The sequence below is a fragment of the Nomascus leucogenys genome, chromosome 10 (assembly GCF_006542625.1).
Source record: "Nomascus leucogenys isolate Asia chromosome 10, Asia_NLE_v1, whole genome shotgun sequence".
Lineage (NCBI taxonomy): Eukaryota > Metazoa > Chordata > Mammalia > Primates > Hylobatidae > Nomascus > Nomascus leucogenys.
Genome location: NC_044390.1, coordinates 77,949,225 through 77,959,877, shown reverse-complemented (window position 1 = coordinate 77,959,877; position 10,653 = coordinate 77,949,225).

The window sequence follows — 10,653 nt, the reverse complement described above, 5'->3', positions numbered from 1 at the left end:
TAAAGACTAAAGGCACAGAGAGCAGACATGAGCCTCCAGTTGTCCTTTCCCAGTAGAGTCTTACAAACATCACTTAATTATAAGTGACAAATAACAAAAATAACAAATAGCAATGATGTACACCAACATGTCAGAGGCATTGCCAACCAGGAAGACTCACCCATGCCTCAGTGTCCATGATTTTTCTTGGGGGCCAGTCACAAAGACATGGCTGGAGATTTCGATTCAGAAAGTCTGAGAAAATCTTGAGAATGTATTTATCAACAATCATAGGCCAGGCACAGTGGCTCACGCCTGTAATCTCAGCACTTTGGGAGGCTGAGGCGGATCACTTGAGGTCAGGAGTTCAAAACCAGCCTGGCCAACATGGCAAAACCCCATCGCTACTAAAAATACAAAAATTAGCTGGGCTTGGTGGCGTGCACCTGTAGTCCCAGCTACTCGGGAAGCTGAGGGAGGAGAATTGCTTGAACTTGGGAGGTGGAGGTTGCAATGAGCTAAGATCATGCCACTGCACTCCAGCCTAGGAAACAGAATGAGACTCTGTATCAAAAAAACAAAAAAAAAAGAAAAGAAAAGGAACAAACAACAACAATAACAACCACAAATCATGAACACAAACTTTTATAAAGCACTTTCTTTGTGCCAGGCACGGCTTTAAGCGCTCTGCATCTATGAACTCATTGAATGCTCACAATAACCCTATGAGGTCTAGATTATGATTTTCCCCCTTTACAGGTGAGGAAACTGAGGCCCACCTGTATAACAAGTGGGAAATCTAATGTCACGAAGCATCAGTCTTTCAAGAATTGCAAGTTGTCCATTTGGCTCACAGGGACCAACATTTAAAAATCCAGAGCATTCACGCAAGAGAAAATGGAGCACAGTAGTGAAGGGCAGGATGCTGGGGCCGCACTGATCAGGTTTCAGCCTAGGCTGATGAACAGTCTTGGTTTTCCTGGACTGAAGGGTTTCCTGGGACGTGGATCTTACAGTGCAAAAACTAGGGACATTCCCAGGAAAATCAGAACAGTTGGTCACCCTATATCCCAGTTACCAATAACTAGTATAATTTTAACACGTTTGTTTGTTTGTTCACTCTTGTTACCCAGGCTAGAGTGCAGTGGTGTGATCTCAGCTCAATACAACCTCCACCTCCCAAGTTCAAGTGATTCTCCTACCTCAGCCTCCCGAGGAGCTGGGATTACAGGTGCGCACCACCACACCCGGTTAATTTTGTATTTTTAGTAGAGACGGAGTTTCACCATGTTGGCCAGGCTGATCTTGAACTCCTGACCTCAAGTGATCTGCCTGCCTCTGCCTCCCAAAGTGCTGGGATTACAGATGTGAGCCACCACGCCCGGCCCAGCACGCATTATGTGACATCTTTGTACCTCAGTTTCCCCATCTGTAGAATGGGAGTAATAACCGTATCTATGTCATAACGTTTCGTTAATATTTAACATCTTAAGGTGCTTTGGAACTGCCTGAGTGTTTGGCATTAATAGGATTATGAAAATTTGGATTTCCAGATTTACTTTCCTCGAAAGATTAAAAGATCTGGCAACAAAAAGGGTTACATTCTTATTTACCTAATTTATTTAGCAAATGTTATATATAATGCCTTTTTTTCTTTGAAACAGGGTCTCACTCTGTCACCCAGGCTGGCATGTGGTGGTGTGATCACAGCTCACTGCAGCCTTGAACTTCCAGGCTCAGGTTATCTTCCCACCTCAGCTTCCCGAGTACCTTGGACCACAGGCATGCGCCACCATGCCCAGCTAATTTTTTTTTTTTTTAAGTAGAGACAGTGTCTCCCTAGGTTACCAGGCTGGTCCCGAACTCCTGAGTTCAAGTGATCCTCCCACCTCAGCCTCCCAAAGTGCTGGGATTATGGGTGTGAGCCACCCCGCCTGGCATATAATACTTTTTACTACGCACCATGCACTGTTCTAAGCGTTTGCAAAACTTTCACCCACTCAGCCCTCAGAACAACTCTGTGAGATGGGTTCTGTTTGTTTGTTTGTTTGTTTGTTTGTTTTTGAGTGAGTGTCACTCTGTCACCCAGGCTAGAGTGCAATGGCATGATCTCAGCTCACTGCAACCTCCGCCTCCCGGGTTCAAAGGATTTTCCTGCCCCAGCCGCCCAAGTAGCTGGGATTACAGATGTACACCACCACGCCCAGCTAATGTTTTTTTTTTTTGTTTTTGTATTTTAAGTAGAGACAGGGTTTCACCATGTTGGCCAGGCTAGTCTTGAACTTCTGACCTCAGGTGATCCACCCATCTCAGCCTCCTAAAGAGCTGGGATTACAGGTGTGAGCCACTGCACCCAGCCAAGATGGGTTCTGCTATTGTCCAGTTTTACAGATGAGAAAACTGAGGCACAAGGAGGGAAAGTGACTTGTCCAGTGTCACACGACGAGTAAAGGGCAGAACCAGGATCTGAACCCCAACTCTAGGCATGACTGTCAACTAGCACTGGGTCTTAATTAACCACTCGAGGAGGGCATGGACTCCCCACTTCGCCCCAGCTCCCACCCCAATTTCCTATTTCCATTTCTCCCAGGCCCCTTTGAGCTCTGTGTTTTCTTTCCTCACATCCTGGGGGCTCAAGCACAATGACAGCCTTGCCAAAAGATCCCCAGGGAACACGCTTCAGGTCACGCTGGCCCCGGAGCTGGGAATTTAGCCTGAGGTCTAAATCCAACTTTCATTTTCTGGGTCCCAGGCTTTCTCAAAAAGCCATCCTCTCCTCAGACAGAATTAGATTAATCTCCTTATCCAATAGCTCAGGATCAGACGGACAGTTGGGTCACCTGCTTCAGCCCGGCCAGACCTGATTACCCTCTGTGACCCCAAAATTCACTCATGCGCACCTGCCCCTGACACGTTTGCTGATTAATAACAGCAGGGAGTTTAGGGATGGTGCGTTTTTCACCTTCTGGGAGCATCGGTGGCTTGAACACAAAGCCCTCCTGAGGAAGAGCTGTAGTTAAACACCCATGGCCTCAGCCCTCGGCCCCCTCCCCCCAGCCACCCACCCCGCCCAGAATCTGTGCCCTTTTAAACTTCCACAAAATTCCATACAATTTAATGTCCTGGAAAATAAAAGCTGATCAAGTCAATAGTCATGAAACTAAAAAACTTGAGAGCTGCCAGCATGTTCTGAAATTATTCTGTTCGGGCTGGGCTTGGTGGCTCATGCCCGTAATCCCAGCACGTTGAAAGGCCAAGGTGGGTGGATCACTTGAGGTCAGGAGTTCGAGACCAGCCTGGCCAACATAATGAAACCCCATCTCTACTAAAAATACAAAAATGGGCCAGGCACGGTGGCTCACACTTTAATCCCAGCACTTTGGGAGGCCAAGGTGGGTGGATCGCTTGAGGTCAGAAGTTCAAGACCAGCCTGGCCAACATGGTGAAATCCCATCTCTACTAAAAATACAATTAGCCAGGCATGGTGGTGCGTACCTGTAATCCCAGCTACTTGGGAGGCTGAGGCAGGAGAATTGCTTGAACCTGGGAGGTGGAGGTTGCAGTGAGCAAAGACCGTGCCACTGCACTCCAGCCTGGGCAACAGAGTGAGACTCCGACTCAAAAAACAAAACAAAACACAAAAATTGGCATGGTGGGCGCCTGTAGTCCTAGCTACTGGGGAGGCTGAGACAGGAGAATCACTTGAACCCGGGAGGCAGAGGTTGCAGTGAGCCAAGATCATGCCATTGCCCTCCACCCTGGGCGACAGAACGAGACTCCATCTCAAAAAAAAAGAAAGAAAGAAAGAAAAGAAAAGAAATTATCCTGTTCAGGGCTGTGTAAGGACCCACTGTTGTCTTTTTCTGCCTTCTTCTTGTAAGAGCACACCAATTTCCCTCTGGAAGGTCATCCCATCTCCCGGCGCTCGGTCCATGAGGTTGTGGAGGCTGCCCCATGCTGTCAGATGCAGGTAGCTATTCCTCTGTTGAGAGCTCCTATCAGGGAGCCCCTCTCTCACGGCTTCTGATCTCAGACTCCAGAACAGTCTTTCCCCTGCATTTGCCAGTCCCAGGCACTTCGCCATCCCTGCTGGCTCTCCCCATCCTGCCCACACACTCGCTTGTCACTCCCATGTGACTGTCTCCAGGGGACCCTAACTGATACATCTGGAGACCCAGCAGTCCTTTTGAGAGCTGAGCATGCCTCCCACCACTCCCTGCATTGTTTGCCCGGCTCCCTTTACCTCTTTGCCTCTGGGCCAAGGACTCCTGGGCTTTTCCCTTTCATTGAAAATGCCCTGGGGGCCAGTGCGGAGGTTCACCCCTATAATCCCAACACTTTGGGAGGCTGAGGTGGGTGGATCACTTGAGGTCAGGAGTTCGAGACCAGCCTGGCCAACATGGTGAAACCCCGTCTCTACTAAAAATACAAAAATTAGCTGGGCGTGGTGGCATGCACCTGTAGTCCCAGCTACTCTGAAGGCTGAGGCAGGAGAATCGCTTGAACCGGAGAGGTGGAGGTTGCAGTGAGCTGAGATCCTGCTAACTGCACTCCAATCTGGGCGACAGAGTGAGACTTCATCTTAAAAAAAAAAAAAACTTAATTTAAAAGTTAAAAAAAAGAAAGAAAGAAAGAAAATGCTCCGGGGAGGGCTGTCACCTCTCTCTCTTAGGATTTCCCCTCTCACACTTAGCTTCAAGTGGGGGCAATCTCCCAGCAACCTCCTCCTCACTGTTCTGATTTTTATGCTCAGCCCTCCCTGCCCGAGTGACCACCACACTCAAGGGAGTGTGCTAGAGATTTTTGCAGGCGTGAGCTCATTTGTTTCATACCCCTGTGGGAAGAACCATGTGAGGAGGTTACACAGCTGAAGCGGTCTCCCGACATTCAAGCAGTCACGGATGCTGAACTGTTGCAGATGTGGTAAATTGGTAGTAGGCAGGAGGGCATGCTGGTTATAGGCTTGGGCAGTGGAGGCAGACAGACCTGATCTCAAATCCCACCTCTGCGATGTGACTCGGGCAAGTGGTTTAACCGCTTCCAGCCTCTGTTTCATGATCCAGGCTGCCATGTTGCACAATTCCAGGAAACACCATTCATGTTGGTGCACCAGGGGGCGCCACTTACACAGACAATACAGTGAACGCCATTTTCCCCCCCAGGGTCCTGTAAGGTGGTGGCGCTGACAACACTGCCTCCCTCAGTCAGGGCTCCACCTGTCAAGAGTAGGCACTCAGCAATCATCCAATAGCCTTCTCCTCATTTTACAAAAGAGGAAACTGAGGTTCAGAGAGGTTACATGATATGCCCCAGGTCACAGGTCAAATAAATGACTGAGCCAGAATTTGAATACAAAATTTCTTTCACGCTGGGCAAGGATGGATTACGCCTGTAATCCCAGCACTTTGGGATGTCGAGGTGGGAGGATAGCTTGAGCCCAGGAGTTCAAGACCAGCCTGGGCAACATAGTGAGACCCCATCTCTACAAAAAATTTTAAAAATTAGCTGGATGTGGTGGCACACACCAGTGGTCCCAGCTATTCAGGAGGCTGAGGTGGGAGAATCACTTGAGCCCAGGAAATTGAGGCTGCAGTGAACCATGATCACTGCCACTGCACTCCAGCTTGGGTGACAGAGTAAGACCCTGTCTCTAAAGACAAAAAAACAGGCCGGGTGTGGTGGCTCATGCCTGTAATCCCAGCATTTTGGGAGGCCAAGGTGGGCAGATCACTTGAGGTCAGGCGTTCAAGACCAGCCTGGCCAACATGGTGAAACCCTGTCTCTACTAAAAATATAAAAATTAGCCCAGCATAGTGGCGCATGCCTGTAATCCCAGCTACTCAGGAGGCTGAGGCAGGAGAATTGCTTGAACCTGGGGCATGGAGGCCGCAGTGAGCTGGGATCGCACCACTGCACTCCAGCCTGGGTGACAGAGTGAGACTCTGTCTAAAAAGAAAAAAAGAAGGAAAAGAAAAGAAAAAGAAACAAACAAAAAATCAAACATTTTATTTAATCCAGGGCCTGTGCACTCTCTAGCCTGCTGTTCTGTCTCCAGAGATCTTCAGTTTGGGTGGATGCAACATCACACACATCTTCACAGCCACAGTCCATCCCTTCCCCCTCAGAGCACCTCTGCCATCACCAAAGAGTTTTCCTTGAACTGTAAGTTGTTGTCTGCCCCTCCCTCTTTTCCCTCTGGTATTTCCAATTCCAGGCATGGCAAATATTTAGTTCCCCATGGCTGATCCCATGGCAGACATTACTAAACAGTCCCGGCACTCTTTCCACTTAGATCCAGGATGCAACCCACCAGGCAGATATTACTAAGTGATCCAGGTTATCTGTCAAGACAAACCACGAGTTCTATTAGAGTCTTCATCAGCTCTTCCCACTCGCTGCCCCAAATTGTAATAGGTGTTCATACATTAAGGAAATGTTTGTGAATGGACACATTGGGCTTTCCTTCTTACTAGCTCTGTGACTTTGGCCAAGTCCCCTCATCTTCCTGATGTCAAACAGAAATGGAAGTTTAGAAAAATGAAGGGACTTGCCTAAGGTCACAACTAGCAAGAGAGGGAAGAAAATTATGTCCAACAGAGACAAGAAGGGCTGTTGAAGTTGTGGGTCTATGTAGAATTCTTAGCACACTGCCTGGCGCATGGCACATACTCAACATCACCAGGCTTCTTTTGTATAAAACAGGATTGGTTCTGTGCTCTGACCCCAGCCTTTCATAAAACTGTTCTCTGGGGCTCTCTGGCCAGAATCTTTCCTTGGTATGACAATGTAGAAGGCCCCAGAAAGCCCACTGGCTCAGAGATTTGAGAGAATACACGCTTTGGAATACTGGCACAGAGTAGCCGAGTACTTTCTAGAACTCTGGGCTGGATTCAGGAGCTGTGAGATCAGATTTTCAAGATCCTGGCTTTCCCAGTTGAGAAGCAGAAGTTGCTATGACCATCCCAAAGGCCCCTCTCACATTCAAACCTGCCTTCTCCTGGCTCCCTCCCTGTGGCCCAAAGCAAGCTGGTGGGCAGCATGTTCTATTATTAAGAGTTTCCCCAGGCTGTTGTATAACTCTGGTTGCCACACAGCAGAAGGGAAGGCAGGGACCCAGGAGGCTGGGCTCCCAGCTCTGAAAAAGATGACAACTTCCCTCCAAACCTGGCTGGCTACAGGCATGACCACTTGATGGGCTACTGCACCTAGTACCCTTCCCTTCCTTCGTTTCCCTCACTTCCTTCCTTCCTTCCTCCCTTCTTTCCTTCCTTTCTTTCTTCCTTCCCTCCTTCCTTTGTTTCTTCCTTCCTTCCTTCCCTCCCTCCCTTCCATCCTTCTTTCCTTTCTTCCTTCCTTCCTTCCCTCCCTCCCTTCCATCCTTCTTTCCTTTCTTCCTTCCTTCCTTCCCTCCCTCCCTTTCATCCTTCTTTCCTTCCTTCCTTTCCCTCCCTCCGTCCCTCCCTCTCTCCTTCCCTTCCTTCCCTCCTTCCTCCCTTTCTTCCTTCCCTGCTTCCTCCCTTTCTTCCTTCCCTCCCTTTCTTCCTTCCTTTCTTCCCTCCCTCTCTTCCTTCCTTCCTTCTTTCCTTTCTTCCCTCCCTCCCTTCCTTTCTTCCTTCCTCTCTCCCTCCCTCCTTCCTTCCTTTCTTCCTTCCTTCCCTCCTTTCTTCCTTCCCTCCCTCCTTCCCTACTTCCTTCCTTCCCTCCCTCTTTCCCTACTTCCTTCCTCTCTTTCTTCCTTCCTTCCCTCCCTCTTTCCCTACTTCCTTCCTCTCTTTCTTCCTTCCTTCCTTTCTTACTTTCATTCAGGGACTACTGATTGAAAACATGGGCTCTGGAGCCATGAGCTCAAGTCTAGCACCAGCCAGGCACAGTGGCTCATGCCTGTAATCCTAGCACTTTGGGAGACCACGGCAGGTGACCACCTGAGGTCAGGAGTTTGAGACCAGCCTGGCCAACATGGTGAAACCCCTTCTCTACTAAAAATACAAAAGTTAGCTGGGTATGGTGGCAGATGCCTGTAGTCCCAGCTACTCGGGAGGCTAAGGCAGGAGAATCACTTGAACCTGGGAGGCAGAGGTTGCAGTGAGCCAACTCTCTGTGCCTCAGTTTCCTCATCTGTAAAATATGAATAAGAATAGTTATTCATTCTCTGTCTAACAAAAAAAAATAGTCTGACCTTATAGAATTGTTGAGAAGATTTAATAACTTACTGCACAGGTAGCACTTCAAACAGCACCTGGTGCTTCACAAGTGCTGTGTAAGTGTTTGTTATTATTGTTAAACGGTGTTGAAGGAGCAGCTATGGTGGGTGCTGTGAACAAACCTGTGAGCAAGTCCCAGATGGCCTCACAGTCCCTGGCCTCACAGAACCCACAGCCTAAGAGGGCAGACCAGCATTAAATAATTACACAATTAAGTGATTAGTTATTGTTGGCCTAACCACTGTGAAAGGCCATGAGTATATCTAAAAGGGAGACCGGATCTATTCTTGCCAAAGGGCAGGGGAGCCAGGGAATGTTTCCAAGGAGGAGAGGGAGTTTGCAACTGTGTCTTGTCCATTCATTTATCATTCATTATCTGCCTCTGGCACCAGTGTGTAAGCTCCAAGAGGTCTGGGATCGTGTATATTTTATTTACTAATGTTTACCTGGCATTGGGAGGCACCATAACTATGTGAGTTTTTTTGGTTTTTGTTTTCTGAGACAGAGTCTTGCTCTGTCACCCAGGCTGGAGTGCAGTGGCAAGACCTCGGCTCACTGCAACTTCTGTCTCACGGGTTCAAGTGATTCTTGCACCTCAGCCACCCAAGTAGCTAGGATTACAGACACGTGCCGCCACACCTGGCTAATTTTCGTATTTTTAGTAGAGATGGGGTTTCACCATGTTGGTCAGGCTAGTCTTGAACTCCTGACCTCAGGTGATCCACCCACCTCGGCCATCGAAAGTGCTAGGATTACAGACCTGAGCCACAATGGCCGGCCAATAACTATGTTTGGATCAATGGATGAGTGAATGAAAGGATGTTCCACTGGAGACCAGGATGAGTCAGTGCAAACCATGTGAACAGAGGGATGAAAGAGCACCCTGAGCAGAGAAACTAGCAAGTGCAAAGGCCCTGTAGCTGGAAGGAGGTCGGAGTGTTTCCGGAAATGAAGCAAGGACATGATGTCTGGAGCTGGCAAAGGAGAGCCACAGAGAGAGTAGAACAGACCACACAGGACCTTGGAGACACATGGTGAAGTCTCTCCACCAGGTGCCCAGTCAGAGTTGCAATGTGAGGTGATCCAGGGTTAGAGAAGCTGGGGTTCAGGTCCCAGGTGCTCCACTTTCTGGCTACAGGCAAGTCAATTAACCTCTATGAGCCCTGGCTTCCTTCTTTGCAAAGGGGATGCTAATAGTAACCTATAGCAAGGGGCTCAGGGAGGATGAAGGAATTGAGGCACTTAGCGCAGTATCTGGCATAGTGCAGGTGGCGCTCACGAAAGGTAGCTGTGGTTATAATAACAATATCACTATGATCAACCCAGGCCTCATGGTTCTCCTTTTCTGTCCTCTAAAGCTCAATCACCCCCTTAAGGAGGGCTCTCCCCATCCAGTCCAGCCCAGGGACAAAGCTGTTCCCAGCCCTCCCAACTCAGAACAGGTCCCAGGTTCCCAAGGCCCTCCTGGGGCTGTTCTCTTTGAAGTTCCCGCGGCCAAGACTATAAGATGGTTCCCTCAGCTCAAGGCAGAATCTGCATCTACATTGCTAAGCAACCAATCCCCATCCAGATGCCAGCTGCACCCCAACCGAGGGATGACATCAGCACTCTGAGAAGGGTCTCCTGGGGGCATTTCCAGGACTCAAGCTGCAACCAGGGCTGTAACAGGAGAGAGCAGAGGCAAGGTGAACCCCCTGCCACCCTCAGTGAGAGTCAGGGCACAGCACAGAAAGCCACAGGGTCCAAACATGTTCAGACCCCAGCTATCCAACTTACCAGCTGTGCAGCTTTGGACAAGTCGCCAAACCTCTCTGAGCCTCAGCTACTCATCTCCACAATGAGCTGGCCAGACCTAACTGCAGATTCATCATGAGCATGATACAGAATGCTATACATGAAAATGCCCAGCACAAGGTAGGTGCCCAAACAACCTTGAAATATGAATAATGCATCTCCAGGGGTGAGTCCACCAATCTTGTCACCCATCAGTGGTAACAAAGATAAAACTCCTTAGTCTGCCTAACCTGTCCCCTCACCTGATCCCCCAAGTTTCTTCTCTCAAATTAATTACCTCCTAGTTCAGGGCTTCTCAACCTCAGCACTACTATTTTTTTTAACAGCTTTATTGGCATATAATTCCCATACATTGCAATTCACCCATTTAGAATATACAATTCTGGCCCGGCATGGTGGCTCATGCCTGTAATCCCAGTACTTTGGGAGGCCAAGGAGGGCAGATTGCTTGAGCCCAGGAGTTTGAGACCAGACTGGCTAACATGGTGAAACCCAGTCTCAAATAAAAATACAAAAATTAGCCGGGCTTGGTGGCACACACCAAGTACCTGTAATCCCAGCTACTCGGGAGGCTGAAGCAGGAGAATCACTTGAGCCCAGGAGGTGGAGGGCCAAGATTGCGCCACTGCACTCCAGCCTGGGCAACACAGCAAACTTTGTCTCAAAAAAACAAAAACAA